The sequence below is a fragment of the Lipotes vexillifer genome, unplaced genomic scaffold (genome assembly GCF_000442215.2).
Source record: "Lipotes vexillifer unplaced genomic scaffold, Lipotes_vexillifer_v1.1 scaffold58, whole genome shotgun sequence".
Classification (NCBI taxonomy): Eukaryota; Metazoa; Chordata; class Mammalia; order Artiodactyla; family Lipotidae; genus Lipotes; species Lipotes vexillifer.
The window spans coordinates 4975945-4981830 of NW_006781997.1; positions in this window are offsets into that span (position 1 = coordinate 4975945).

A 5886-nucleotide genomic window follows, 5' to 3' on the forward strand; every position below is an offset into this window, starting at 1 on the left:
TGCTGAGAGATCTGGTCGTGTTCTGGCAATAGTGTCTAGCTCAATAATGGAATAATTCTGATTGATCCAAGAGATCCCCATGGCAATTCCATTCTCCTTTACAATAGAGTGGTCTATGTCAGTCATGTGACAGAATTTTGTAGTTGAATGGAAATTGAAAGTCTAATAGAAGCTTCTGACCAATTTTCCATCACCATTTATTGAATAGACTGCCATTTCCCCATTGTATATTCTTGGCTTCTTTGTCATAAATTAATTGACCATATATGTCTGAGTTTACCCCTGACCTCTGTATTCTGTTCCACTGATCATTGTGTCAGTTTTTATACCAATACCATAATTTTTTTATTATTAGAGATTTGTAATATAGTTTGAATACAGGAAGTGTGATGCTTCCAGCTTTGTTCTTTTTTCTCAAGATTGCTTTGACAATTGTGGGCTATTGTGGTTTCATACAATTTTTTTTTTAAATAAATTTATTTATTTATTCTTTTGGCTGTGTTGGGTCTTCATTTCTGTGTGAGGGCTTTCTCTAGTTGCGGCGAGCAGGGGCCACTCTTCATCACGGTGCGCGGGCCTCTCACTGTCGCGGCCTCTCTTGCTGTGGAGCACAGGCTCCAGACGCGCAGGCTCAGTAGCTGTGGCTCACGGGCCCAGTTGCTACACGGCATGTGGGATCTTCCCAGACCAGGGCTCGAACCCGTGTCCCCTGCATCGGCAGGCAGATTCTCAGCCACTGCTCCACCAGGGAAGCCCTCATACAAATTTTAGAAATGTTATTCTATTTCTGAAAAAAGTAACTAAAGTTTTCAATTGTATTGAATTGGTAGATTGTATTGGTAGCATGGACTTTTTGAAACTATTAATTCTTTCAGTTCATTAGCATGCAATATCTTTTTATTTATTTGTGTCATTTTTTATTTCTTTTAGCAATGTCTTATAGTTTTCAGTGTATAGGTGCTCACCTCCTTGGTTTAATTTATTCCTAGGTATTTTATTCTCTTTTAAATTCTTTTTGATACAATTGTAAATGAGATTCTTTTTTAACTACTCTTTCTGTTAATTTCTTTCTTGTGTGAAGAAATGCAACATAATTTTGTATATTGATTTTTTATTCAATGCCTGTACTGAATCACCAAAGCAACACTTAGCAACACACTCTGTACAGTGTTTCCACGATTTCAGTTCTATTATGATGTCCCCCATATAAACCAAGCTTAATACCTGCTAAGTCCAGATGGTACCTGTAAAACTAATTTTTTTTCCAAACCCGAACTAATTTTTAATAAATAATTCAATAGTAATGCATTCCATCTCAAAATTCTTTGGAGCTTTTTATTTCTTTTAACCACTCTAAGGATGCCAGTGAACTTCCCCAAGATGTTTGTTTGTTTATATTTTCACCTTAAAACAAGTAAAGATAAAATCAGGGCTCTTAGTTCCTTTTTTGCACTGAAGGGCTGTGTTTTTTTCTGATCATGATAGTAGTGATTCAAATTAACCCTGCGGCTCCTTTTCTGTTAACTGTAATTCAAGTAAGATTTCATTTTATGATTTTGTGTGACTCCTCTGCTTCTCTTTCCTTAGCTTGCTCTCATAGAGCTTTACCTTCAGAAGTATAGACAAATTTAGAGCTCAAGGCCCCTTTCACTTCTTTTTTTCCCCTTATTGTATAGTATAGGTCTTCCTATAGAATGTTGAGCAAAAGTAATGATAGCTGGCATCCTTGTCCTGTTCCTCACTGTAAATGTCTATTGCATTTGATATTTGTGGTAGTTTTGGTAGGCTCTGTTATCAGGTTAAAGAAGTTCCCTCATCTCCCTAGTTTATTAGTAGTTTCTATTATGAATTGCTGCTGAATTTTATTGGATGCTTGTTCTGCAGTAATGAGATGATAATTCAGGCTTTCTCTTATATTCTAGTAATAAGAGTGAACTACACTAATAAATGTTTAAAAGTCTTTATGCTTGAAATAAACCCACCTTGGTCATGGTGTATTTTTTAACATTGCTGGACTTGTTTTGTTTATAATTGGTTTAGGAGTTTTTCATTAATATGCCATCAACGTTCTGAAAGATGTGTGATGTCAACAATCTTACAAATGTCACTATTCAACTGATTTACATCCATGATAGATTTGATACAGTTTATAGTGAATCCAGGGGAGACTCACTAATCTCCCTTCCAAGATGAGTAAGAACCCAGCAGGCTGGACTGAGAACTGGTATGCGATGTCTCAAACACCTGGGCAGTTTTAAGGGTAAAGAAAAGATTTAAGATTTTATGGTTGCAATTCTTGACCTAAAACTAAGCAAACTGAGATGTCACCAACTTCTAGGCATAAAAAAAAGCAAAGATAGATGTGCTAAGAATTTTACAGAGTAAAAGACTCCAGGGATAAAGCAATGTGTTACTACTCTGGGGAAAGTAAACAAGGTGATAATTTTCAAACTAGGTGGTAAAAATAGGGACTGCAGCATATTCATGAAAATCAGGAATAATCTTTTTTTTTTTTTTTTTATTGACTTGAACTCCAGTGTACCTTTGAGCAACATTAACCACTCAGTACAAATTGCTTCAATGGCACTAATCAACCCATGTTCTAAAAAGCACAATTTAAAAATAAGGGGTTTTTTTTTGCAGTGTAAGATTTGAGGATAATTTATTTTAATTTTAAATTATTGCATTATTATAGAGAAATATAAAGCAATTAGAGTAATTGAAAGACATATTAGGAATTAGTTCCGACTGAGATAATCTGATGATAAAAATCTTGATGGGTTTTCAAACGTATTCTGTTCCATCTCCTACTAAACATTTATGAAATATCACTGTTGGCTCAGTATTTGGCTTCTTCATATGTGCCAGCAGAAATGACAGCATATGCATTTCAAATGGCCTTATATCATAGAAATTCAAGATATATTTAACTCTTTTCTGATCCTCAAAGGTTCTATAAATGTGGGTAGGCTACTGTCAATGTCTAGAACAGGCACGTCTGTACATGTGTATTACCAAACCAGAGTGAAGACTGAAACAGGTGTCCCACTCTTCAAACTTACCAGATTTTAGACATGTTATAGTAAAGACATTATCATCTCTAATTTCAAAATCATCTAGATTTGCTAATCCCTTTGAATTTTCTACATAGACTATCACGTCATTTGAAAATGACATGATTTTCCAATCTATGTATCTTTTCTTGCCTTTTCTTGCTTTATTGTCCTAGCTAGGCTTTTCCAGTACTATGGGAGTGTTGAGAATGGACTTAAATATCCAATTACTATTACAGTTTTGCTGACATATGTTTGGATATTTATCTCATGCATCAAAGCTACTGAGCAGTATGCTACCTTATTGACTCCTTTGGTTTTGCTCCAGAACCTAGCCTAATGGCTGTGGTTTAGACTAGCTATTATTTAACTGAGTTGAGGTATTGTATTAGTTTCCCAGGGCTGCTGTAACAAAATACTGACGTACAGATGGCTTAAAGCAAAAGGAATTTATTGCCTCACAATCTGGATCTAGAAGTCCAAAATCAAAATGTCAGTAGGGACATACTCTCTATAAAACCTGTGGGAGAGAATCCTTCCTTGCCTCTTCTAGGTTCTGGTGTTTGCCGGCCATTTTTTTGCATCCTTTGGCTTATAGATGCATCATGCCAAACTTAGCCTCTGTCATCACATGACTGTCTTTAACCTAGTGTCTTTCCTCTCCTCATGAGCACATCAGTATTATTGGATTAGATGCCCTTCCTACTCCAGTATTTGAAAAAAACCCTAATTACATCTACAATGACCTTAATTTCAAATAATGTCGCATATGAGGTAAGGGAGTTTAGGACTTACACATACCCTTTGAGGATAATTCAGCCATAATAAGTATAATAGATTTTTTTTCCCCTGTCCATCTCATCCTCTCTAGGATGTTACAGCTTTCTATATGCTGTGTTTGTACTCCATGGCTATTTTGCTTGGACCATAGGTTGACTGCTCAGGGAAGCCTAGTGACCTAACCTACTCCATTCAGTTTCTCTTCCTGAATTTGAATTCAACAACAGCTATCTTTTTTTGTTGTTTGAACTGAGAAAATTTGTGTTGCACAGTCCAAGCTCATACCGCTCAACATAACAAGCCAATAAATGGAGAGGAGGTGCTGGGACAAGGAATAGAACTTTATTCAGAAAGCCAGCAGACTGAGAAGTTGGCATACTAGAGTCCCAAAGAACCATCTTACCCAAGTTAGAATTCAGGCTTCTTTTATACTAAAAGGGGAAGAAGGGCAGCTGGTTATTGCAGACTTCTTGGTGCTCACCCGACCCCAGAGAGGATGTGATAATCCTTTGCTCTTGCAGCTGTACATATATGTCTGGTCACATGTTCCTATAAACCTTCAACAAGACAAATGTTATTTTCTGTTCTGCATCTTTTTATCTCTATATGAATGAAAAGTTTTTTGTGTTTAAATGTCAAGCCTGGGATGCAGAGCCTTGAGAAAGGGCTATCATTTATACTCAGGCTATAGGCAACATTCTTTTAGACAAAGGTGCAGAGCCAGCATGACTAAGCACGGGCAACAGAGCACAAAGTTTAGAGGTAAAAGAATATCTCCAATGTGGAGTCAAGTCTGTACTTCTCTGCTACTTTTGGACATAGTATATGACTGCCACCATGCTGAAGCAAAGCCAGTCTTCAGAAACAGAGGGAGAGAAGAATGTGTCCTTCACATGCAGAACAGAGATGAGAGACCATGAAGTTCTAAGACGAGAGAGAGAGAGAGAGAAAATGTCAAAAAGATATGAATCCCTGACAGCTTCATACTTCTTGGTTCTATATCTTTAAGAAGTTCAAGAAAATTCTTATTCTGTTGTTCTGTGAATCATTTTAACGAACTACCCTATTTTGAATAAGCTGTTTAGAAGTAGCTTGACCGAGATGCAAGGAGAAAGAGTTTCAAAAATGAGAGAAAATCTCAGATTTAATGTTCTTCACAAAGACGTAAATAGATATTTTACCTGTGCAATAAAAATAAGCTAATTGCATGCACATGGAAAAGTAGTTAGTTGAAAAAAAGAAATGTAGCGAAAGTAAAATTTAAACTGCAGAAAATTGACTTAACAGATAGGAGTTTGGAAGTTTCCTAGAAAAGAAATTACAGGATTATAGAACGTGACCATTCTTAAGACTTTTGATCCTGTTTCAAAATTGCTATAAAGAACACTTGAACTAGTTTTGTCACAATTTATATGAGACAACATTCATTTTGCCTTACTCTAACATTGAGCATTCCTAGGGTTTTAAACTTTTGCCAGTTATGTATCCCAATGTTTTATCTTTTCTCCAAACTGCAAGGGTTTTTTTCACCTGGTAGTCCAGAAAATTTTCATGCCTGTGAATTATTTCACAAACTTTATTAATATATGAAAAAATACAGAAAACTTCACAAATTATACATGCACAGTGTGATGTATAGTCACAGTGTCTACACCTATGGAGCCAGCACTAAGATCAAGAAGCAGAATATTACCAACACCCTAGGAATGCTCTCATTTGCCTGGCCAGTTATACCATCTCCCAAAGAAAACCAACTCTCCTTCTAAACCCATAAATTAATTTTACCTATTTTTTAATCTTATATAATGAAGCATGAAATCAGTGTCTGTTTTTTTCCAATGAGTAGTATGTTTCTGAGATTCATGAATGTTTTCAAGTAATGTAATTCACGCATCCTTACTGTTTCTCCTTTTATGAAATGTCACAATTTACCTACTCATTTTACTGTCACGAACATTGGATTCTTTCCATTTGTTGGCTATTATGGACGATGGTGCCTTCAAGTATCAATGATTGTGAATTTACTAAATTTTTTCTTTTCAGTCTCTTCCGA